The sequence below is a fragment of the Pimephales promelas genome, chromosome 16 (assembly GCF_988280905.1).
Source record: "Pimephales promelas chromosome 16, fPimPro1.hap1.1, whole genome shotgun sequence".
Lineage (NCBI taxonomy): Eukaryota > Metazoa > Chordata > Actinopteri > Cypriniformes > Leuciscidae > Pimephales > Pimephales promelas.
In genome coordinates, this window is record NC_142784.1 from 5203619 (window position 1) to 5223565 (window position 19947).

Here is a 19947-nt window from a genome sequence, read left to right on the forward strand (position 1 = left end):
TTGAATGTGCCCTTCTGTTTCGCAAGGCCTTGAACCCTCGCAATTCTTTGCTTTTCTGAGAACTGACCACAAACGGTGAAACTGAGGCTTCCTTTGCAATTGCTTCCACTTGCAAACCATCCCTGAGCTGTTGTTGAAGGACAGTGTCCCAAGATAACAAATCATAGCATCAAGGCGCTGTGGCTTAGTTGGTCAAAGCGCCTGTCTTGTAAACAGGAGATCCTGGGTTCGTATCCCAGCTGTGCCTCTATCCAGCTGACTTTGCTCTTTGGGATTGTTCTTGGACAGAGAGCCTTGATACCTTGAATCCAGTTTAAATTGTGCAGAGGCTAGAGCACCTGTCTTTTCTGCCCGCAGAGTGAAAAGCATTACAGTGTTGGAAATGCCCAGATGAAAAACCATCAAGTGGCCCAACCACATAATCATGTGGGCTCTGTGGCGCAATGGATAGCGCATTGGACTTCTAGATTGCAAAATGAGGACATTCAAAGGTTGTGGGTTCGAGTCCCACCAGAGTCGTACCTTTAGCCCTTTTGTCAACCCCATACTGTACAGTGTTGCCCTCAGTTAACAGAAAGCTTTTGAGGCCTCTTGTTCTCAACGTGTTCACTTCAAATAATGTCAATGTAGTTGAAAGGCTTCAAAATGTTGTCTGTTTTGTTTACTACTACATTTGCTTACCAAAACCTCTTGGCTCTTGCACACAAGGACTGGCAGTCACCACAGAGTGGTGCCAGACTTCCTTTCTCTTCCCACTGCTTAGATGGTCTTTGCAGCTCTTGTGAATGGAGCTCCATAAACATGTTTGATGTGGGTTCTAGGAGTCCAGCTGAACATGGTTGGCCAATAATCACAGAGGCTGGCTGGCCACCCCCCACGCAGTTGTCAACAAACTAGTTTATGCTGTCCAAGGCCTGGTCCACGATTTGCATCTTTTTTGTGCACAGGCTGGCAGGCGCTGTGGCTTAGTTGGTTAAAGCGCCTGTCTAGTAAACAGGAGATCCTGGGTTCGAATCCCAGTGGTGCCTTTGACTGTGCCCTTCTGTTTCGCAAGGCCTTGAACCCTTGCAATTCTTTGCTTTTCTGAGAACTGACCACAAACGGTGAAACTGAGGCTTCCTTTGCAATTGCTTCCACTTGCAAACCATCCCTGAGCTGTTGTTGAAGGACAGTGTCCCAAGATAACAAATCATAGCATCAAGGCGCCGTGGCTTAGTTGGTCAAAGCGCCTGTCTTGTAAACAGGAGATCCTGGGTTCGAATCCCAGCGGTGCCTCTATCCAGCTAGCTTTGCTCTTTGGGATTGTTCTTGGACAGAGAGCCTTGAGACCTTGAATCCAGTTTAAATTGTGCAGAGGCTAGAGCACCTGTCTTTTCTGCCCGCAGAGTGAAAAGCATTACATTGTTGGAAATGCCCAGATGAAAAACCATCAAGTGGCCCAACCACATAATCATGTGGGCTCTGTGGCGCAATGGTTAGCGCATTGGACTTCTAGATTGCAAAATGAGGGCATTCAAAGGTTGTGGGTTCGAGTCCCACCAGAGTCGTACCTTTAGCCCTTTTGTCAACCCCATACTGTACAGTGTTGCCCTCAGTTAACAGAAAGCTTTTGAGGCCTCTTGTTCTCAACGTGTTCATTTCAAATAATGTCAATGTAGTTGAAAGGCTTCAAAATGTTGTCTGTTTTGTTTACTACTACATTTGCTTACCAAAACCTCTTGGCTCTTGCACACAAGGACTGGCAGTCACCACAGAGTGGTGCCAGACTTCCTTTCTCTTCCCGCTGCTTAGATGGTCTTTGCAGCTCTTGTGAATGGAGCTCCATAAACATGTTTGATGTGGGTTCTAGGAGTCCAGCTGAACATGGTTGGCCAATAATCACAGAGGCTGGCTGGCCACCCCCCACGCAGTTGTCAACAAACTAGTTTATGCTGTCCAAGGCCTGGTCCACGATTTGCATCTTTTTTGTGCACAGGCTGGCAGGCGCTGTGGCTTAGTTGGTTAAAGCGCCTGTCTAGTAAACAGGAGATCCTGGGTTCGAATCCCAGTGGTGCCTTTGACTGTGCCCTTCTGTTTCGCAAGGCCTTGAACCCTCGCAATTCTTTGCTTTTCTGAGAACTGACCACAAACGGTGAAACTGAGGCTTGCTTTGCAATTTCTTCCACTTGCAAACCATCCCTGAGCTGTTGTTGAAGGACAGTGTCCCAAGATAACAAATCATAGCATCAAGGCGCCGTGGCTTAGTTGGTCAAAGCGCCTGTCTTGTAAACAGGAGGTCCTGGGTTCGAATCCCAACGGTGCCTCTATCCAGCTGACTTTGTTCTTTGGGATTGTTCTTGGACAGAGAGACTTTGAATTCAGTTTAAATTGTGCAGAGGCTAGAGCACCTGTCTTTTCTGCCCGCAGAGTGAAAAGCATTACAGTGTTGGGAATGCCCAGATGAAAAACCATCAAGTGGCCCAACCACACAATCATGTGGGTTCTCTGGCGCAATTGATAGCGCATTGGACTTCTAGATTGCAAAATGAGGGCATTCAAAGGTTGTGGGTTCGAGTCCCACCAGAGTCGTACCTTTAGCCGTTTTGTCAACCCCATACTGTACAGTGTTGCCCTCAGTTAACAGAAAGCTTTTGAGGCCTCTTGTTCTCAACGTGTTCATTTCAAATAATGTCAATGTAGTTGAAAGGCTTCAAAATGTTGTCTGTTTTGTTTACTACTACATTTGCTTACCAAAATCTCTTGGCTCTTGCACACAAGGACTGGCAGTCACCACAGAGTGGTGCCAGACTTCCTTTCTCTTCCCGCTGCTTAGATGGTCTTTGCAGCTCTTGTGAATGGAGCTCCATAAACATGTTTGATGTGGGTTCTAGGAGTCCAGCTGAACATGGTTGGCCAATAATCACAGAGGCTGGCTGGCCACCCCCCACGCAGTTGTCAACAAACTAGTTTATGCTGTCCAAGGCCTGGTCCACGATTTGCATCTTTTTGTGCACAGGCTGGCAGGCGCTGTGGCTTAGTTGGTTAAAGCGCCTGTCTAGTAAACAGGAGATCCTGGGTTCGAATCCCAGCGGTGCCTTTGACTGTGCCCTTCTGTTTCGCAAGGCCTTGAACCCTCGTAATTCTTTGCTTTTCTGATAACTGACCACAAACGGTGAAACTGAGGCTTGCTTTGCAATTTCTTCCACTTGCAAACCATCCCTGAGCTGTTGTTGAAGGACAGTGTCCCAGGATAACAAATCATAGCATCAAAGCGCCGTGGCTTAGTTGGTCAAAGCGCCTGTCTTGTAAACAGGAGGTCCTGGGTTCGAATCCCAACGGTGCCTCTATCCAGCTGACTTTGTTCTTTGGGATTGTTCTTGGACAGAGAGCCTTGAGACTTTGAATTCAGTTTAAATTGTGCAGAGGCTAGAGCGCCTGTCTTTTCTGCCCGCAGAGTGAAAAGCATTACAGTGTTGGGAATGCCCAGATGAAAAACCATCAAGTGGCCCAACCACACAATCATGTGGGTTCTCTGGCGCAATGGATAGCGCATTGGATTTCTAGATTGCAATATGAGGACATGCAAAGGTTGTGGGTTCGAGTCCCTTTAGCCGTTTTGTCAACCCCATACTGTACAGTGTTGCCCTCAGTTAACAGAAAGCTTTTGAGGCCTCTTGTTCTCAACGTGTTCATTTCAAATAATGTCAATGTAGTTGAAAGGCTTCAAAATGTTGTCTGTTTTGTTTACTACTACATTTGCTTACCAAAATCTCTTGGCTCTTGCACACAAGGACTGGCAGTCACCACAGAGTGGTGCCAGACTTCCTTTCTCTTCCCGATGCTTAGATGGTCTTTGCAGCTCTTGTGCATGGAGCTCCATAAACATGTTTGTTGTGGGTTCTAGGAGTCCTGCTGAACATGGTTGGCCAATAATCACAGAGGCTGGCTGGCCACCCCACAGTTTATGCTGTCCAAGGCCTGGTCCACGATTTGCATCTTTTTTGTGCACAGGCAGGCGCTGTGGCTTAGTTGGTTAAAGCGCCGGTCTCGTTAACAGGAGATCCTGGGTTCGAATCCCAGCAGTGCCTTTGACTGTGCCCTTCTGTTTCGCAAGGCCTTGAACCCTCGCAATTCTTTGCTTTTCTGAGAACTGACCACAAACGGTGAAACTGAGGCTTCCTTTGCAATTGTTTCCACTTGCAAACCATCCCTGAGCTGTTGTTGAAGGACAGTGTCCCAAGATAACAAATCATAGCATCAAGGCGCCGTGGCTTAGTTGGTCAAAGCGCCTGTCTAGTAAACAGGAGATCCTGGGTTCGAATCCCAGCGGTGCCTTTGACTGTGCCCTTCTGTTTCGCAAGGCCTTGAACCCTCGCAATTCTTTGCTTTTCTGAGAACTGACCACAAACGGTGAAACTGAGGCTTGCTTTGCAATTTCTTCCACTTGCAAACCATCCCTGAGCTGTTGTTGAAGGACAGTGTCCCAAGATAACAGATCTTGGCATCAAGGCGCCGTGGCTTAGCTGGTCAAAGCGCCTGTCTTGTAAACAGGAGATCCTGGGTTCGAATCCCAGCGGTGCCTCTATCCAGCTGACTTTGCTCTTTGGGATTGTTCTTGGACAGAGAGCCTTGAGACTTTGAATCCAGTTTAAATTGTGCAGAGGCTAGAGCACCTGTCTTTTCTGCCCGCAGAGTGAAAAGCATTACAGTGTTGGAAATGCCCAGATGAAAAACCATCAAGTGGCCCAACCACACAGTCATGTGGGTTCTCTGGCGCAATGGATAGCGCATTGGACTTCTAGATTGCAAAATTAGGACATTCAAAGGTCGTGGGTTCGAGTCCCTTTAGCCCTTTTGTCAACCCCATACTGTACAGTGTTGCCCTCAGTTAACAGAAAGCTTTTGAGGCCTCTTGTTCTCAACGTGTTCATTTCAAATAATGTCAATGTAGTTGAAAGGCTTCAAAATGTTGTCTGTTTTGTTTACTACTACATTTGCTTACCAAAATCTCTTGGCTCTTGCACACAAGGACTGGCAGTCACCACAGAGTGGTGCCAGACTTCCTTTCTCTTCCCGCTGCTTAGATGGTCTTTGCAGCTCTTGTGCATGGAGCTCCATAAACATGTTTGTTGTGGGTTCTAGGAGTCCTGCTGAACATGGTTGGCCAATAATCACAGAGGCTGGCTGGCCACCCCACAGTTTATGCTGTCCAAGGCCTGGTCCACGATTTGCATCTTTTTTGTGCACAGGCAGGCGCTGTGGCTTAGTTGGTTAAAGCGCCGGTCTCGTTAACAGGAGATCCTGGGTTCGAATCCCAGCAGTGCCTTTGACTGTGCCCTTCTGTTTCGCAAGGCCTTGAACCCTCGCAATTCTTTGCTTTTCTGAGAACTGACCACAAACGGTGAAACTGAGGCTTCCTTTGCAATTGTTTCCACTTGCAAACCATCCCTGAGCTGTTGTTGAAGGACAGTGTCCCAAGATAACAAATCATAGCATCAAGGCGCCGTGGCTTAGTTGGTCAAAGCGCCTGTCTAGTAAACAGGAGATCCTGGGTTCGAATCCCAGCGGTGCCTTTGACTGTGCCCTTCTGTTTCGCAAGGCCTTGAACCCTCGCAATTCTTTGCTTTTCTGAGAACTGACCACAAACGGTGAAACTGAGGCTTGCTTTGCAATTTCTTCCACTTGCAAACCATCCCTGAGCTGTTGTTGAAGGACAGTGTCCCAAGATAACAGATCTTGGCATCAAGGCGCCGTGGCTTAGCTGGTCAAAGCGCCTGTCTTGTAAACAGGAGATCCTGGGTTCGAATCCCAGCGGTGCCTCTATCCAGCTGACTTTGCTCTTTGGGATTGTTCTTGGACAGAGAGCCTTGAGACTTTGAATCCAGTTTAAATTGTGCAGAGGCTAGAGCACCTGTCTTTTCTGCCCGCAGAGTGAAAAGCATTACAGTGTTGGAAATGCCCAGATGAAAAACCATCAAGTGGCCCAACCACACAGTCATGTGGGTTCTCTGGCGCAATGGATAGCGCATTGGACTTCTAGATTGCAAAATTAGGACATTCAAAGGTCGTGGGTTCGAGTCCCTTTAGCCCTTTTGTCAACCCCATACTGTACAGTGTTGCCCTCAATTAACAGAAAGCTTTTGAGGCCTCTTGTTCTCAACTTGTTCATTTCAAATAATGTCAATGTAGTTGAAAGGCTTCAAAATGTTGTCTGTTTTGTTTACTACTACATTTGCTTACCAAAATCTCTTGGCTCTTGCACACAAGGACTGGCAGTCACCACAGAGTGGTGCCAGACTTCCTTTCTCTTCCCGCTGCTTAGATGGTCTTTGCAGCTCTTGTGCATGGAGCTCCATAAACATGTTTGTTGTGGGTTCTAGGAGTCCTGCTGAACATGGTTGGCCAATAATCACAGAGGCTGGCTGGCCACCCCATAGTTTATGCTGTCCAAGTCCTGGTCCACGATTTGCATCTTTTTTGTGCACAGGCTGGCAGGCGCTGTGGCTTAGTTGGTTAAAGCGCCTGTCTAGTAAACAGGAGATCCTGGGTTCGAATCCCAGCGGTGCCTTTGACTGTGCCCTTCTGTTTCGCAAGGCCTTGAACCCTCGTAATTCTTTGCTTTTCTGATAACTGACCACAAACGGTGAAACTGAGGCTTGCTTTGCAATTTCTTCCACTTGCAAACCATCCCTGAGCTGTTGTTGAAGGACAGTGTCCCAGGATAACAAATCATAGCATCAAAGCGCCGTGGCTTAGTTGGTCAAAGCGCCTGTCTTGTAAACAGGAGGTCCTGGGTTCGAATCCCAACGGTGCCTCTATCCAGCTGACTTTGTTCTTTGGGATTGTTCTTGGACAGAGAGCCTTGAGACTTTGAATTCAGTTTAAATTGTGCAGAGGCTAGAGCGCCTGTCTTTTCTGCCCGCAGAGTGAAAAGCATTACAGTGTTGGGAATGCCCAGATGAAAAACCATCAAGTGGCCCAACCACACAATCATGTGGGTTCTCTGGCGCAATGGATAGCGCATTGGATTTCTAGATTGCAATATGAGGACATGCAAAGGTTGTGGGTTCGAGTCCCTTTAGCCGTTTTGTCAACCCCATACTGTACAGTGTTGCCCTCAGTTAACAGAAAGCTTTTGAGGCCTCTTGTTCTCAACGTGTTCATTTCAAATAATGTCAATGTAGTTGAAAGGCTTCAAAATGTTGTCTGTTTTGTTTACTACTACATTTGCTTACCAAAACCTCTTGGCTCTTGCACACAAGGACTGGCAGTCACCACAGAGTGGTGCCAGACTTCCTTTCTCTTCCCGCTGCTTAGATGGTCTTTGCAGCTCTTGTGAATGGAGCTCCATAAACATGTTTGATGTGGGTTCTAGGAGTCCAGCTGAACATGGTTGGCCAATAATCACAGAGGCTGGCTGGCCACCCCCCACGCAGTTGTCAACAAACTAGTTTATGCTGTCCAAGGCCTGGTCCACGATTTGCATCTTTTTTGTGCACAGGCTGGCAGGCGCTGTGGCTTAGTTGGTTAAAGCGCCTGTCTAGTAAACAGGAGATCCTGGGTTCGAATCCCAGCGGTGCCTTTGAATGTGCCCTTCTGTTTCGCAAGGCCTTGAACCCTCGCAATTCTTTGCTTTTCTGAGAACTGACCACAAACGGTGAAACTGAGGCTTCCTTTGCAATTGCTTCCACTTGCAAACCATCCCTGAGCTGTTGTTGAAGGACAGTGTCCCAAGATAACAAATCATAGCATCAAGGCGCTGTGGCTTAGTTGGTCAAAGCGCCTGTCTTGTAAACAGGAGATCCTGGGTTCGTATCCCAGCTGTGCCTCTATCCAGCTGACTTTGCTCTTTGGGATTGTTCTTGGACAGAGAGCCTTGATACCTTGAATCCAGTTTAAATTGTGCAGAGGCTAGAGCACCTGTCTTTTCTGCCCGCAGAGTGAAAAGCATTACAGTGTTGGAAATGCCCAGATGAAAAACCATCAAGTGGCCCAACCACATAATCATGTGGGCTCTGTGGCGCAATGGATAGCGCATTGGACTTCTAGATTGCAAAATGAGGACATTCAAAGGTTGTGGGTTCGAGTCCCACCAGAGTCGTACCTTTAGCCCTTTTGTCAACCCCATACTGTACAGTGTTGCCCTCAGTTAACAGAAAGCTTTTGAGGCCTCTTGTTCTCAACGTGTTCACTTCAAATAATGTCAATGTAGTTGAAAGGCTTCAAAATGTTGTCTGTTTTGTTTACTACTACATTTGCTTACCAAAACCTCTTGGCTCTTGCACACAAGGACTGGCAGTCACCACAGAGTGGTGCCAGACTTCCTTTCTCTTCCCACTGCTTAGATGGTCTTTGCAGCTCTTGTGAATGGAGCTCCATAAACATGTTTGATGTGGGTTCTAGGAGTCCAGCTGAACATGGTTGGCCAATAATCACAGAGGCTGGCTGGCCACCCCCCACGCAGTTGTCAACAAACTAGTTTATGCTGTCCAAGGCCTGGTCCACGATTTGCATCTTTTTTGTGCACAGGCTGGCAGGCGCTGTGGCTTAGTTGGTTAAAGCGCCTGTCTAGTAAACAGGAGATCCTGGGTTCGAATCCCAGTGGTGCCTTTGACTGTGCCCTTCTGTTTCGCAAGGCCTTGAACCCTCGCAATTCTTTGCTTTTCTGAGAACTGACCACAAACGGTGAAACTGAGGCTTCCTTTGCAATTGCTTCCACTTGCAAACCATCCCTGAGCTGTTGTTGAAGGACAGTGTCCCAAGATAACAAATCATAGCATCAAGGCGCCGTGGCTTAGTTGGTCAAAGCGCCTGTCTTGTAAACAGGAGATCCTGGGTTCGAATCCCAGCGGTGCCTCTATCCAGCTAGCTTTGCTCTTTGGGATTGTTCTTGGACAGAGAGCCTTGAGACCTTGAATCCAGTTTAAATTGTGCAGAGGCTAGAGCACCTGTCTTTTCTGCCCGCAGAGTGAAAAGCATTACATTGTTGGAAATGCCCAGATGAAAAACCATCAAGTGGCCCAACCACATAATCATGTGGGCTCTGTGGCGCAATGGATAGCGCATTGGACTTCTAGATTGCAAAATGAGGGCATTCAAAGGTTGTGGGTTCGAGTCCCACCAGAGTCGTACCTTTAGCCCTTTTGTCAACCCCATACTGTACAGTGTTGCCCTCAGTTAACAGAAAGCTTTTGAGGCCTCTTGTTCTCAACGTGTTCATTTCAAATAATGTCAATGTAGTTGAAAGGCTTCAAAATGTTGTCTGTTTTGTTTACTACTACATTTGCTTACCAAAACCTCTTGGCTCTTGCACACAAGGACTGGCAGTCACCACAGAGTGGTGCCAGACTTCCTTTCTCTTCCCGCTGCTTAGATGGTCTTTGCAGCTCTTGTGAATGGAGCTCCATAAACATGTTTGATGTGGGTTCTAGGAGTCCAGCTGAACATGGTTGGCCAATAATCACAGAGGCTGGCTGGCCACCCCCCACGCAGTTGTCAACAAACTAGTTTATGCTGTCCAAGGCCTGGTCCACGATTTGCATCTTTTTTGTGCACAGGCTGGCAGGCGCTGTGGCTTAGTTGGTTAAAGCGCCTGTCTAGTAAACAGGAGATCCTGGGTTCGAATCCCAGCTGTGCCTTTGACTGTGCCCTTCTGTTTCGCAAGGCCTTGAACCCTCGTAATTCTTTGCTTTTCTGATAACTGACCACAAACGGTGAAACTGAGGCTTGCTTTGCAATTTCTTCCACTTGCAAACCATCCCTGAGCTGTTGTTGAAGGACAGTGTCCCAGGATAACAAATCATAGCATCAAAGCGCCGTGGCTTAGTTGGTCAAAGCGCCTGTCTTGTAAACAGGAGGTCCTGGGTTCGAATCCCAACGGTGCCTCTATCCAGCTGACTTTGTTCTTTGGGATTGTTCTTGGACAGAGAGCCTTGAGACTTTGAATTCAGTTTAAATTGTGCAGAGGCTAGAGCGCCTGTCTTTTCTGCCCGCAGAGTGAAAAGCATTACAGTGTTGGGAATGCCCAGATGAAAAACCATCAAGTGGCCCAACCACACAATCATGTGGGTTCTCTGGCGCAATGGATAGCGCATTGGATTTCTAGATTGCAATATGAGGACATGCAAAGGTTGTGGGTTCGAGTCCCTTTAGCCGTTTTGTCAACCCCATACTGTACAGTGTTGCCCTCAGTTAACAGAAAGCTTTTGAGGCCTCTTGTTCTCAACGTGTTCATTTCAAATAATGTCAATGTAGTTGAAAGGCTTCAAAATGTTGTCTGTTTTGTTTACTACTACATTTGCTTACCAAAATCTCTTGGCTCTTGCACACAAGGACTGGCAGTCACCACAGAGTGGTGCCAGACTTCCTTTCTCTTCCCGATGCTTAGATGGTCTTTGCAGCTCTTGTGCATGGAGCTCCATAAACATGTTTGTTGTGGGTTCTAGGAGTCCTGCTGAACATGGTTGGCCAATAATCACAGAGGCTGGCTGGCCACCCCACAGTTTATGCTGTCCAAGGCCTGGTCCACGATTTGCATCTTTTTTGTGCACAGGCAGGCGCTGTGGCTTAGTTGGTTAAAGCGCCGGTCTCGTTAACAGGAGATCCTGGGTTCGAATCCCAGCAGTGCCTTTGACTGTGCCCTTCTGTTTCGCAAGGCCTTGAACCCTCGCAATTCTTTGCTTTTCTGAGAACTGACCACAAACGGTGAAACTGAGGCTTCCTTTGCAATTGTTTCCACTTGCAAACCATCCCTGAGCTGTTGTTGAAGGACAGTGTCCCAAGATAACAAATCATAGCATCAAGGCGCCGTGGCTTAGTTGGTCAAAGCGCCTGTCTAGTAAACAGGAGATCCTGGGTTCGAATCCCAGCGGTGCCTTTGACTGTGCCCTTCTGTTTCGCAAGGCCTTGAACCCTCGCAATTCTTTGCTTTTCTGAGAACTGACCACAAACGGTGAAACTGAGGCTTGCTTTGCAATTTCTTCCACTTGCAAACCATCCCTGAGCTGTTGTTGAAGGACAGTGTCCCAAGATAACAGATCTTGGCATCAAGGCGCCGTGGCTTAGCTGGTCAAAGCGCCTGTCTTGTAAACAGGAGATCCTGGGTTCGAATCCCAGCGGTGCCTCTATCCAGCTGACTTTGCTCTTTGGGATTGTTCTTGGACAGAGAGCCTTGAGACTTTGAATCCAGTTTAAATTGTGCAGAGGCTAGAGCACCTGTCTTTTCTGCCCGCAGAGTGAAAAGCATTACAGTGTTGGAAATGCCCAGATGAAAAACCATCAAGTGGCCCAACCACACAGTCATGTGGGTTCTCTGGCGCAATGGATAGCGCATTGGACTTCTAGATTGCAAAATTAGGACATTCAAAGGTCGTGGGTTCGAGTCCCTTTAGCCCTTTTGTCAACCCCATACTGTACAGTGTTGCCCTCAGTTAACAGAAAGCTTTTGAGGCCTCTTGTTCTCAACGTGTTCATTTCAAATAATGTCAATGTAGTTGAAAGGCTTCAAAATGTTGTCTGTTTTGTTTACTACTACATTTGCTTACCAAAATCTCTTGGCTCTTGCACACAAGGACTGGCAGTCACCACAGAGTGGTGCCAGACTTCCTTTCTCTTCCCGCTGCTTAGATGGTCTTTGCAGCTCTTGTGCATGGAGCTCCATAAACATGTTTGTTGTGGGTTCTAGGAGTCCTGCTGAACATGGTTGGCCAATAATCACAGAGGCTGGCTGGCCACCCCATAGTTTATGCTGTCCAAGTCCTGGTCCACGATTTGCATCTTTTTTGTGCACAGGCTGGCAGGCGCTGTGGCTTAGTTGGTTAAAGCGCCTGTCTAGTAAACAGGAGATCCTGGGTTCGAATCCCAGCGGTGCCTTTGACTGTGCCCTTCTGTTTCGCAAGGCCTTGAACCCTCGCAATTCTTTGCTTTTCTGAGAACTGACCACAAACGGTGAAACTGAGGCTTCCTTTGCAATTGCTTCCACTTGCAAACAATCCCTGAGCTGTTGTTGAAGGACAGTGTCCCAAGATAACAAATCATAGCATCAAGGCGCTGTGGCTTAGTTGGTCAAAGCGCCTGTCTTGTAAACAGGAGATCCTGTGTTCGTATCCCAGCTGTGCCTCTATCCAGCTGACTTTGCTCTTTGGGATTGTTCTTGGACAGAGAGCCTTGATACCTTGAATCCAGTTTAAATTGTGCAGAGGCTAGAGCACCTGTCTTTTCTGCCCGCAGAGTGAAAAGCATTACAGTGTTGGAAATGCCCAGATGAAAAACCATCAAGTGGCCCAACCACATAACCATGTGGGCTCTGTGGCGCAATGGATAGCGCATTGGACTTCTAGATTGCAAAATGAGGACATTCAAAGGTTGTGGGTTCGAGTCCCACCAGAGTCGTACCTTTAGCCCTTTTGTCAACCCCATACTGTACAGTGTTGCCCTCAGTTAACAGAAAGCTTTTGAGGCCTCTTGTTCTCAACGTGTTCATTTCAAATAATGTCAATGTAGTTGAAAGGCTTCAAAATGTTGTCTATTTTGTTTACTACTACATTTGCTTACCAAAACCTCTTGGCTCTTGCACACAAGGACTGGCAGTCACCACAGAGTGGTGCCAGACTTCCTTTCTCTTCCCGCTGCTTAGATGGTCTTTGCAGCTCTTGTGAATGGAGCTCCATAAACATGTTTGATGTGGGTTCTAGGAGTCCAGCTGAACATGGTTGGCCAATAATCACAGAGGCTGGCTGGCCACCCCCCACGCAGTTGTCAACAAACTAGTTTATGCTGTCCAAGGCCTGGTCCACGATTTGCATCTTTTTTGTGCACAGGCTGGCAGGCGCTGTGGCTTAGTTGGTTAAAGCGCCTGTCTAGTAAACAGGAGATCCTGGGTTCGAATCCCAGCGGTGCCTTTGACTGTGCCCTTCTGTTTCGCAAGGCCTTGAACCCTCGTAATTCTTTGCTTTTCTGATAACTGACCACAAACGGTGAAACTGAGGCTTGCTTTGCAATTTCTTCCACTTGCAAACCATCCCTGAGCTGTTGTTGAAGGACAGTGTCCCAGGATAACAAATCATAGCATCAAAGCGCCGTGGCTTAGTTGGTCAAAGCGCCTGTCTTGTAAACAGGAGGTCCTGGGTTCGAATCCCAACGGTGCCTCTATCCAGCTGACTTTGTTCTTTGGGATTGTTCTTGGACAGAGAGCCTTGAGACTTTGAATTCAGTTTAAATTGTGCAGAGGCTAGAGCGCCTGTCTTTTCTGCCCGCAGAGTGAAAAGCATTACAGTGTTGGGAATGCCCAGATGAAAAACCATCAAGTGGCCCAACCACACAATCATGTGGGTTCTCTGGCGCAATGGATAGCGCATTGGATTTCTAGATTGCAATATGAGGACATGCAAAGGTTGTGGGTTCGAGTCCCTTTAGCCGTTTTGTCAACCCCATACTGTACAGTGTTGCCCTCAGTTAACAGAAAGCTTTTGAGGCCTCTTGTTCTCAACGTGTTCATTTCAAATAATGTCAATGTAGTTGAAAGGCTTCAAAATGTTGTCTGTTTTGTTTACTACTACATTTGCTTACCAAAACCTCTTGGCTCTTGCACACAAGGACTGGCAGTCACCACAGAGTGGTGCCAGACTTCCTTTCTCTTCCCGCTGCTTAGATGGTCTTTGCAGCTCTTGTGACTGGAGCTCCATAAACATGTTTGATGTGGGTTCTATGAGTCCAGCTGAACATGGTTGGCCAATAATCACAGAGGCTGGCTGGCCACCCCCCACGCAGTTGTCAACAAACTAGTTTATGCTGTCCAAGGCCTGGTCCACGATTTGCATCTTTTTTGTGCACAGGCTGGCAGGCGCTGTGGCTTAGTTGGTTAAAGCGCCTGTCTAGTAAACAGGAGATCCTGGGTTCGAATCCCAGCGGTGCCTTTGACTGTGCCCTTCTGTTTCGCAAGGCCTTGAACCCTCGTAATTCTTTGCTTTTCTGATAACTGACCACAAACGGTGAAACTGAGGCTTGCTTTGCAATTTCTTCCACTTGCAAACCATCCCTGAGCTGTTGTTGAAGGACAGTGTCCCAGGATAACAAATCATAGCATCAAAGCGCCGTGGCTTAGTTGGTCAAAGCGCCTGTCTTGTAAACAGGAGGTCCTGGGTTCGAATCCCAACGGTGCCTCTATCCAGCTGACTTTGTTCTTTGGGATTGTTCTTGGACAGAGAGCCTTGAGACTTTGAATTCAGTTTAAATTGTGCAGAGGCTAGAGCGCCTGTCTTTTCTGCCCGCAGAGTGAAAAGCATTACAGTGTTGGGAATGCCCAGATGAAAAACCATCAAGTGGCCCAACCACACAATCATGTGGGTTCTCTGGCGCAATGGATAGCGCATTGGATTTCTAGATTGCAATATGAGGACATGCAAAGGTTGTGGGTTCGAGTCCCTTTAGCCGTTTTGTCAACCCCATACTGTACAGTGTTGCCCTCAGTTAACAGAAAGCTTTTGAGGCCTCTTGTTCTCAACGTGTTCATTTCAAATAATGTCAATGTAGTTGAAAGGCTTCAAAATGTTGTCTGTTTTGTTTACTACTACATTTGCTTACCAAAACCTCTTGGCTCTTGCACACAAGGACTGGCAGTCACCACAGAGTGGTGCCAGACTTCCTTTCTCTTCCCGCTGCTTAGATGGTCTTTGCAGCTCTTGTGAATGGAGCTCCATAAACATGTTTGATGTGGGTTCTATGAGTCCAGCTGAACATGGTTGGCCAATAATCACAGAGGCTGGCTGGCCACCCCCCACGCAGTTGTCAACAAACTAGTTTATGCTGTCCAAGGCCTGGTCCACGATTTGCATCTTTTTTGTGCACAGGCTGGCAGGCGCTGTGGCTTAGTTGGTTAAAGCGCCTGTCTAGTAAACAGGAGATCCTGGGTTCGAATCCCAGCGGTGCCTTTGAATGTGCCCTTCTGTTTCGCAAGGCCTTGAACCCTCGCAATTCTTTGCTTTTCTGAGAACTGACCACAAACGGTGAAACTGAGGCTTCCTTTGCAATTGCTTCCACTTGCAAACCATCCCTGAGCTGTTGTTGAAGGACAGTGTCCCAAGATAACAAATCATAGCATCAAGGCGCTGTGGCTTAGTTGGTCAAAGCGCCTGTCTTGTAAACAGGAGATCCTGGGTTCGTATCCCAGCTGTGCCTCTATCCAGCTGACTTCTAGATTGCAAAATGAGGACATTCAAAGGTTGTGGGTTCGAGTCCCACCAGAGTCGTACCTTTAGCCCTTTTGTCAACCCCATACTGTACAGTGTTGCCCTCAGTTAACAGAAAGCTTTTGAGGCCTCTTGTTCTCAACGTGTTCATTTCAAATAATGTCAATGTAGTTGAAAGGCTTCAAAATGTTGTCTGTTTTGTTTACTACTACATTTGCTTACCAAAACCTCTTGGCTCTTGCACACAAGGACTGGCAGTCACCACAGAGTGGTGCCAGACTTCCTTTCTCTTCCCGCTGCTTAGATGGTCTTTGCAGCTCTTGTGAATGGAGCTCCATAAACATGTTTGATGTGGGTTCTAGGAGTCCAGCTGAACATGGTTGGCCAATAATCACAGAGGCTGGCTGGCCACCCCCCACGCAGTTGTCAACAAACTAGTTTATGCTGTCCAAGGCCTGGTCCACGATTTGCATCTTTTTTGTGCACAGGCTGGCAGGCGCTGTGGCTTAGTTGGTTAAAGCGCCTGTCTAGTAAACAGGAGATCCTGGGTTCGAATCCCAGTGGTGCCTTTGACTGTGCCCTTCTGTTTCGCAAGGCCTTGAACCCTCGCAATTCTTTGCTTTTCTGAGAACTGACCACAAACGGTGAAACTGAGGCTTGCTTTGCAATTTCTTCCACTTGCAAACCATCCCTGAGCTGTTGTTGAAGGACAGTGTCCCAAGATAACAAATCATAGCATCAAGGCGCCGTGGCTTAGTTGGTCAAAGCGCCTGTCTTGTAAACAGGAGGTCCTGGGTTCGAATCCCAACGGTGCCTCTATCCAGCTGACTTTGTTCTTTGGGATTGTTCTTGGACAGAGAGACTTTGAATTCAGTTTAAATTGTGCAGAGGCTAGAGCACCTGTCTTTTCTGCCTGCAGAGTGAAAAGCATTACAGTGTTGGGAATGCCCAGATGAAAAACCATCAAGTGGCCCAACCACACAATCATGTGGGTTCTCTGGCGCAATTGATAGCGCATTGGACTTCTAGATTGCAAAATGAGGGCATTCAAAGGTTGTGGGTTCGAGTCCCACCAGAGTCGTACCTTTAGCCGTTTTGTCAACCCCATACTGTACAGTGTTGCCCTCAGTTAACAGAAAGCTTTTGAGGCCTCTTGTTCTCAACGTGTTCATTTCAAATAATGTCAATGTAGTTGAAAGGCTTCAAAATGTTGTCTGTTTTGTTTACTACTACATTTGCTTACCAAAATCTCTTGGCTCTTGCACACAAGGACTGGCAGTCACCACAGAGTGGTGCCAGACTTCCTTTCTCTTCCCGCTGCTTAGATGGTCTTTGCAGCTCTTGTGAATGGAGCTCCATAAACATGTTTGATGTGGGTTCTAGGAGTCCAGCTGAACATGGTTGGCCAATAATCACAGAGGCTGGCTGGCCACCCCCCACGCAGTTGTCAACAAACTAGTTTATGCTGTCCAAGGCCTGGTCCACGATTTGCATCTTTTTGTGCACAGGCTGGCAGGCGCTGTGGCTTAGTTGGTTAAAGCGCCTGTCTAGTAAACAGGAGATCCTGGGTTCGAATCCCAGCGGTGCCTTTGACTGTGCCCTTCTGTTTCGCAAGGCCTTGAACCCTCGTAATTCTTTGCTTTTCTGATAACTGACCACAAACGGTGAAACTGAGGCTTGCTTTGCAATTTCTTCCACTTGCAAACCATCCCTGAGCTGTTGTTGAAGGACAGTGTCCCAGGATAACAAATCATAGCATCAAAGCGCCGTGGCTTAGTTGGTCAAAGCGCCTGTCTTGTAAACAGGAGGTCCTGGGTTCGAATCCCAACGGTGCCTCTATCCAGCTGACTTTGTTCTTTGGGATTGTTCTTGGACAGAGAGCCTTGAGACTTTGAATTCAGTTTAAATTGTGCAGAGGCTAGAGCGCCTGTCTTTTCTGCCCGCAGAGTGAAAAGCATTACAGTGTTGGGAATGCCCAGATGAAAAACCATCAAGTGGCCCAACCACACAATCATGTGGGTTCTCTGGCGCAATGGATAGCGCATTGGATTTCTAGATTGCAATATGAGGACATGCAAAGGTTGTGGGTTCGAGTCCCTTTAGCCGTTTTGTCAACCCCATACTGTACAGTGTTGCCCTCAGTTAACAGAAAGCTTTTGAGGCCTCTTGTTCTCAACGTGTTCATTTCAAATAATGTCAATGTAGTTGAAAGGCTTCAAAATGTTGTCTGTTTTGTTTACTACTACATTTGCTTACCAAAACCTCTTGGCTCTTGCACACAAGGACTGGCAGTCACCACAGAGTGGTGCCAGACTTCCTTTCTCTTCCCGCTGCTTAGATGGTCTTTGCAGCTCTTGTGAATGGAGCTCCATAAACATGTTTGATGTGGGTTCTATGAGTCCAGCTGAACATGGTTGGCCAATAATCACAGAGGCTGGCTGGCCACCCCCCACGCAGTTGTCAACAAACTAGTTTATGCTGTCCAAGGCCTGGTCCACTATTTGCATCTTTTTTGTGCACAGGCTGGCAGGCGCTGTGGCTTAGTTGGTTAAAGCGCCTGTCTAGTAAACAGGAGATCCTGGGTTCGAATCCCAGCGGTGCCTTTGAATGTGCCCTTCTGTTTCGCAAGGCCTTGAACCCTCGCAATTCTTTGCTTTTCTGAGAACTGACCACAAACGGTGAAACTGAGGCTTCCTTTGCAATTGCTTCCACTTGCAAACCATCCCTGAGCTGTTGTTGAAGGACAGTGTCCCAAGATAACAAATCATAGCATCAAGGCGCTGTGGCTTAGTTGGTCAAAGCGCCTGTCTTGTAAACAGGAGATCCTGGGTTCGTATCCCAGCTGTGCCTCTATCCAGCTGACTTTGCTCTTTGGGATTGTTCTTGGACAGAGAGCCTTGATACCTTGAATCCAGTTTAAATTGTGCAGAGGCTAGAGCACCTGTCTTTTCTGCCCGCAGAGTGAAAAGCATTACAGTGTTGGAAATGCCCAGATGAAAAACCATCAAGTGGCCCAACCACATAATCATGTGGGCTCTGTGGCGCAATGGATAGCGCATTGGACTTCTAGATTGCAAAATGAGGACATTCAAAGGTTGTGGGTTCGAGTCCCACCAGAGTCGTACCTTTAGCCCTTTTGTCAACCCCATACTGTACAGTGTTGCCCTCAGTTAACAGAAAGCTTTTGAGGCCTCTTGTTCTCAACGTGTTCACTTCAAATAATGTCAATGTAGTTGAAAGGCTTCAAAATGTTGTCTGTTTTGTTTACTACTACATTTGCTTACCAAAACCTCTTGGCTCTTGCACACAAGGACTAGCAGTCACCACAGAGTGGTGCCAGACTTCCTTTCTCTTCCCACTGCTTAGATGGTCTTTGCAGCTCTTGTGAATGGAGCTCCATAAACATGTTTGATGTGGGTTCTAGGAGTCCAGCTGAACATGGTTGGCCAATAATCACAGAGGCTGGCTGGCCACCCCCCACGCAGTTGTCAACAAACTAGTTTATGCTGTCCAAGGCCTGGTCCACGATTTGCATCTTTTTTGTGCACAGGCTGGCAGGCGCTGTGGCTTAGTTGGTTAAAGCGCCTGTCTAGTAAACAGGAGATCCTGTGTTCGAATCCCAGCGGTGCCTTTGACTGTGCCCTTCTGTTTTGCAAGGCCTTGAACCCTCGCAATTCTTTACTTTTCTGAGAACTGACCACAAACGGTGAAACTGAGGCTTGCTTTGCAATTTCTTCCACTTGCAAACCATCCCTGAGCTGTTGTTGAAGGACAGTGTCCCAAGATAACAGATCTTGGCATCAAGGTGCTGTGGCTTAGCTGGTCAAAGCGCCTGTCTTGTAAACAGGAGATCCTGGGTTCGAATCCTAGCGGTGCCTCTATCCAGCTGACTTTGCTCTTTGGGATTGTTCTTAGACAGAGAGCCTTGAGACTTTGAATCCAGTTTAAATTGTGCAGAGGCTAGAGCACCTGTCTTTTCTGCCCGCAGAGTGAAAAGCATTACAGTGTTGGAAATGCCCAGATGAAAAACCATCAAGTGGCCCAACCACACAGTCATGTGGGTTCTCTGGCGCAATGGATAGCGCATTGGACTTCTAGATTGCAAAATGAGGACATTCAAAGGTTGTGGGTTCGAGTCCCTTTAGCCGTTTTGTCAACCCCATACTGTACAGTGTTGCCCTCAGTTAACAGAAAGCTTTTGAGGCCTCTTGTTCTCAACGTGTTCATTTCAAATAATGTCAATGTAGTTGAAAGGCTTCAAAATGTTGTCTGTTTTGTTTACTACTACATTTGCTTACCAAAATCTCTTGGCTCTTGCACACAAGGACTGGCAGTCACCACAGAGTGGTGCCAGACTTCCTTTCTCTTACCGCTGCTTAGATGGTCTTTGCAGCTCTTGTGCATGGAGCTCCATAAACATGTTTGTTGTGGGTTCTAGGAGTCCTGCTGAACATGGTTGGCCAATAATCACAGAGGCTGGCTGGCCACCCCATAGTTTATGCTGTCCAAGTCCTGGTCCACGATTTGCATCTTTTTTGTGGACAGGCTGGCAGGCGCTGTGGCTTAGTTGGTTAAAGCGCCTGTCTAGTGAACAGGAGATCCTGTGTTCGAATCCCAGCGGTGCCTTTGACTGTGCCCTTCTGTTTCGCAAGGCCTTGAACCCTCGCAATTCTTTGCTTTTCTGAGAACTGACCACAAACGGTGAAACTGAGGCTTCCTTTGCAATTGCTTCCACTTGCAAACCATCCCTGAGCTGTTGTTGAAGGACAGTGTCCCAAGATAA

The 19947-nt window shown here is 47.5% G+C and overlaps 47 non-coding genes across 47 annotated transcripts; all 47 read left to right on the forward strand.

Annotated features, from left to right (window-relative positions):
- Positions 1 to 173: 173 nt before the first annotated feature.
- On the forward strand, positions 174 to 247 carry trnat-ugu (transfer RNA threonine (anticodon UGU)). Its single transcript has one exon. It is a non-coding gene; the product is annotated as a tRNA-Thr (tRNA).
- A 182-nt stretch (positions 248 to 429) lies between these two features.
- trnar-ucu (transfer RNA arginine (anticodon UCU)) lies at positions 430 to 519 on the forward strand. The gene is given in 2 exon segments: positions 430 to 466; positions 484 to 519. It is a non-coding gene; the product is annotated as a tRNA-Arg (tRNA).
- Positions 520 to 954: 435 nt separating this feature from the next.
- On the forward strand, positions 955 to 1028 carry trnat-agu (transfer RNA threonine (anticodon AGU)). Its single transcript has one exon. It is a non-coding gene; the product is annotated as a tRNA-Thr (tRNA).
- Positions 1029 to 1201: 173 nt separating this feature from the next.
- On the forward strand, positions 1202 to 1275 carry trnat-ugu (transfer RNA threonine (anticodon UGU)). Its single transcript has one exon. It is a non-coding gene; the product is annotated as a tRNA-Thr (tRNA).
- A 182-nt stretch (positions 1276 to 1457) lies between these two features.
- On the forward strand, positions 1458 to 1547 carry trnar-ucu (transfer RNA arginine (anticodon UCU)). Its single transcript is given in 2 exon segments — positions 1458 to 1494; positions 1512 to 1547. It is a non-coding gene; the product is annotated as a tRNA-Arg (tRNA).
- Positions 1548 to 1982: 435 nt separating this feature from the next.
- Positions 1983 to 2056, forward strand: trnat-agu (transfer RNA threonine (anticodon AGU)). The gene has a single exon. It is a non-coding gene; the product is annotated as a tRNA-Thr (tRNA).
- Positions 2057 to 2229: 173 nt separating this feature from the next.
- Positions 2230 to 2303, forward strand: trnat-ugu (transfer RNA threonine (anticodon UGU)). The gene has a single exon. It is a non-coding gene; the product is annotated as a tRNA-Thr (tRNA).
- Positions 2304 to 3002: 699 nt separating this feature from the next.
- Positions 3003 to 3076, forward strand: trnat-agu (transfer RNA threonine (anticodon AGU)). Its single transcript has one exon. It is a non-coding gene; the product is annotated as a tRNA-Thr (tRNA).
- A 173-nt stretch (positions 3077 to 3249) lies between these two features.
- trnat-ugu (transfer RNA threonine (anticodon UGU)) lies at positions 3250 to 3323 on the forward strand. The gene has a single exon. It is a non-coding gene; the product is annotated as a tRNA-Thr (tRNA).
- Positions 3324 to 3993: 670 nt separating this feature from the next.
- Positions 3994 to 4067, forward strand: trnat-cgu (transfer RNA threonine (anticodon CGU)). Its single transcript has one exon. It is a non-coding gene; the product is annotated as a tRNA-Thr (tRNA).
- A 173-nt stretch (positions 4068 to 4240) lies between these two features.
- Positions 4241 to 4314, forward strand: trnat-agu (transfer RNA threonine (anticodon AGU)). Its single transcript has one exon. It is a non-coding gene; the product is annotated as a tRNA-Thr (tRNA).
- Positions 4315 to 4487: 173 nt separating this feature from the next.
- trnat-ugu (transfer RNA threonine (anticodon UGU)) lies at positions 4488 to 4561 on the forward strand. The gene has a single exon. It is a non-coding gene; the product is annotated as a tRNA-Thr (tRNA).
- A 670-nt stretch (positions 4562 to 5231) lies between these two features.
- On the forward strand, positions 5232 to 5305 carry trnat-cgu (transfer RNA threonine (anticodon CGU)). Its single transcript has one exon. It is a non-coding gene; the product is annotated as a tRNA-Thr (tRNA).
- Positions 5306 to 5478: 173 nt separating this feature from the next.
- Positions 5479 to 5552, forward strand: trnat-agu (transfer RNA threonine (anticodon AGU)). Its single transcript has one exon. It is a non-coding gene; the product is annotated as a tRNA-Thr (tRNA).
- Positions 5553 to 5725: 173 nt separating this feature from the next.
- On the forward strand, positions 5726 to 5799 carry trnat-ugu (transfer RNA threonine (anticodon UGU)). The gene has a single exon. It is a non-coding gene; the product is annotated as a tRNA-Thr (tRNA).
- Positions 5800 to 6473: 674 nt separating this feature from the next.
- trnat-agu (transfer RNA threonine (anticodon AGU)) lies at positions 6474 to 6547 on the forward strand. The gene has a single exon. It is a non-coding gene; the product is annotated as a tRNA-Thr (tRNA).
- Positions 6548 to 6720: 173 nt separating this feature from the next.
- Positions 6721 to 6794, forward strand: trnat-ugu (transfer RNA threonine (anticodon UGU)). Its single transcript has one exon. It is a non-coding gene; the product is annotated as a tRNA-Thr (tRNA).
- A 693-nt stretch (positions 6795 to 7487) lies between these two features.
- trnat-agu (transfer RNA threonine (anticodon AGU)) lies at positions 7488 to 7561 on the forward strand. Its single transcript has one exon. It is a non-coding gene; the product is annotated as a tRNA-Thr (tRNA).
- A 173-nt stretch (positions 7562 to 7734) lies between these two features.
- trnat-ugu (transfer RNA threonine (anticodon UGU)) lies at positions 7735 to 7808 on the forward strand. Its single transcript has one exon. It is a non-coding gene; the product is annotated as a tRNA-Thr (tRNA).
- A 182-nt stretch (positions 7809 to 7990) lies between these two features.
- Positions 7991 to 8080, forward strand: trnar-ucu (transfer RNA arginine (anticodon UCU)). The gene is given in 2 exon segments: positions 7991 to 8027; positions 8045 to 8080. It is a non-coding gene; the product is annotated as a tRNA-Arg (tRNA).
- A 435-nt stretch (positions 8081 to 8515) lies between these two features.
- Positions 8516 to 8589, forward strand: trnat-agu (transfer RNA threonine (anticodon AGU)). Its single transcript has one exon. It is a non-coding gene; the product is annotated as a tRNA-Thr (tRNA).
- A 173-nt stretch (positions 8590 to 8762) lies between these two features.
- Positions 8763 to 8836, forward strand: trnat-ugu (transfer RNA threonine (anticodon UGU)). Its single transcript has one exon. It is a non-coding gene; the product is annotated as a tRNA-Thr (tRNA).
- A 182-nt stretch (positions 8837 to 9018) lies between these two features.
- Positions 9019 to 9108, forward strand: trnar-ucu (transfer RNA arginine (anticodon UCU)). The gene is given in 2 exon segments: positions 9019 to 9055; positions 9073 to 9108. It is a non-coding gene; the product is annotated as a tRNA-Arg (tRNA).
- Positions 9109 to 9543: 435 nt separating this feature from the next.
- Positions 9544 to 9617, forward strand: trnat-agu (transfer RNA threonine (anticodon AGU)). The gene has a single exon. It is a non-coding gene; the product is annotated as a tRNA-Thr (tRNA).
- A 173-nt stretch (positions 9618 to 9790) lies between these two features.
- On the forward strand, positions 9791 to 9864 carry trnat-ugu (transfer RNA threonine (anticodon UGU)). Its single transcript has one exon. It is a non-coding gene; the product is annotated as a tRNA-Thr (tRNA).
- A 670-nt stretch (positions 9865 to 10534) lies between these two features.
- trnat-cgu (transfer RNA threonine (anticodon CGU)) lies at positions 10535 to 10608 on the forward strand. Its single transcript has one exon. It is a non-coding gene; the product is annotated as a tRNA-Thr (tRNA).
- A 173-nt stretch (positions 10609 to 10781) lies between these two features.
- trnat-agu (transfer RNA threonine (anticodon AGU)) lies at positions 10782 to 10855 on the forward strand. The gene has a single exon. It is a non-coding gene; the product is annotated as a tRNA-Thr (tRNA).
- Positions 10856 to 11028: 173 nt separating this feature from the next.
- On the forward strand, positions 11029 to 11102 carry trnat-ugu (transfer RNA threonine (anticodon UGU)). Its single transcript has one exon. It is a non-coding gene; the product is annotated as a tRNA-Thr (tRNA).
- Positions 11103 to 11776: 674 nt separating this feature from the next.
- On the forward strand, positions 11777 to 11850 carry trnat-agu (transfer RNA threonine (anticodon AGU)). Its single transcript has one exon. It is a non-coding gene; the product is annotated as a tRNA-Thr (tRNA).
- A 173-nt stretch (positions 11851 to 12023) lies between these two features.
- trnat-ugu (transfer RNA threonine (anticodon UGU)) lies at positions 12024 to 12097 on the forward strand. Its single transcript has one exon. It is a non-coding gene; the product is annotated as a tRNA-Thr (tRNA).
- A 182-nt stretch (positions 12098 to 12279) lies between these two features.
- Positions 12280 to 12369, forward strand: trnar-ucu (transfer RNA arginine (anticodon UCU)). The gene is given in 2 exon segments: positions 12280 to 12316; positions 12334 to 12369. It is a non-coding gene; the product is annotated as a tRNA-Arg (tRNA).
- A 435-nt stretch (positions 12370 to 12804) lies between these two features.
- On the forward strand, positions 12805 to 12878 carry trnat-agu (transfer RNA threonine (anticodon AGU)). The gene has a single exon. It is a non-coding gene; the product is annotated as a tRNA-Thr (tRNA).
- Positions 12879 to 13051: 173 nt separating this feature from the next.
- Positions 13052 to 13125, forward strand: trnat-ugu (transfer RNA threonine (anticodon UGU)). Its single transcript has one exon. It is a non-coding gene; the product is annotated as a tRNA-Thr (tRNA).
- A 693-nt stretch (positions 13126 to 13818) lies between these two features.
- On the forward strand, positions 13819 to 13892 carry trnat-agu (transfer RNA threonine (anticodon AGU)). Its single transcript has one exon. It is a non-coding gene; the product is annotated as a tRNA-Thr (tRNA).
- A 173-nt stretch (positions 13893 to 14065) lies between these two features.
- Positions 14066 to 14139, forward strand: trnat-ugu (transfer RNA threonine (anticodon UGU)). The gene has a single exon. It is a non-coding gene; the product is annotated as a tRNA-Thr (tRNA).
- A 693-nt stretch (positions 14140 to 14832) lies between these two features.
- Positions 14833 to 14906, forward strand: trnat-agu (transfer RNA threonine (anticodon AGU)). The gene has a single exon. It is a non-coding gene; the product is annotated as a tRNA-Thr (tRNA).
- Positions 14907 to 15079: 173 nt separating this feature from the next.
- Positions 15080 to 15153, forward strand: trnat-ugu (transfer RNA threonine (anticodon UGU)). Its single transcript has one exon. It is a non-coding gene; the product is annotated as a tRNA-Thr (tRNA).
- Positions 15154 to 15659: 506 nt separating this feature from the next.
- trnat-agu (transfer RNA threonine (anticodon AGU)) lies at positions 15660 to 15733 on the forward strand. Its single transcript has one exon. It is a non-coding gene; the product is annotated as a tRNA-Thr (tRNA).
- Positions 15734 to 15906: 173 nt separating this feature from the next.
- On the forward strand, positions 15907 to 15980 carry trnat-ugu (transfer RNA threonine (anticodon UGU)). The gene has a single exon. It is a non-coding gene; the product is annotated as a tRNA-Thr (tRNA).
- A 699-nt stretch (positions 15981 to 16679) lies between these two features.
- trnat-agu (transfer RNA threonine (anticodon AGU)) lies at positions 16680 to 16753 on the forward strand. The gene has a single exon. It is a non-coding gene; the product is annotated as a tRNA-Thr (tRNA).
- Positions 16754 to 16926: 173 nt separating this feature from the next.
- trnat-ugu (transfer RNA threonine (anticodon UGU)) lies at positions 16927 to 17000 on the forward strand. Its single transcript has one exon. It is a non-coding gene; the product is annotated as a tRNA-Thr (tRNA).
- Positions 17001 to 17693: 693 nt separating this feature from the next.
- Positions 17694 to 17767, forward strand: trnat-agu (transfer RNA threonine (anticodon AGU)). Its single transcript has one exon. It is a non-coding gene; the product is annotated as a tRNA-Thr (tRNA).
- Positions 17768 to 17940: 173 nt separating this feature from the next.
- Positions 17941 to 18014, forward strand: trnat-ugu (transfer RNA threonine (anticodon UGU)). Its single transcript has one exon. It is a non-coding gene; the product is annotated as a tRNA-Thr (tRNA).
- Positions 18015 to 18196: 182 nt separating this feature from the next.
- trnar-ucu (transfer RNA arginine (anticodon UCU)) lies at positions 18197 to 18286 on the forward strand. The gene is given in 2 exon segments: positions 18197 to 18233; positions 18251 to 18286. It is a non-coding gene; the product is annotated as a tRNA-Arg (tRNA).
- A 435-nt stretch (positions 18287 to 18721) lies between these two features.
- trnat-agu (transfer RNA threonine (anticodon AGU)) lies at positions 18722 to 18795 on the forward strand. Its single transcript has one exon. It is a non-coding gene; the product is annotated as a tRNA-Thr (tRNA).
- A 173-nt stretch (positions 18796 to 18968) lies between these two features.
- Positions 18969 to 19042, forward strand: trnat-ugu (transfer RNA threonine (anticodon UGU)). Its single transcript has one exon. It is a non-coding gene; the product is annotated as a tRNA-Thr (tRNA).
- A 674-nt stretch (positions 19043 to 19716) lies between these two features.
- On the forward strand, positions 19717 to 19790 carry trnat-agu (transfer RNA threonine (anticodon AGU)). The gene has a single exon. It is a non-coding gene; the product is annotated as a tRNA-Thr (tRNA).
- The last annotated feature ends 157 nt before the right edge of the window (positions 19791 to 19947 follow it).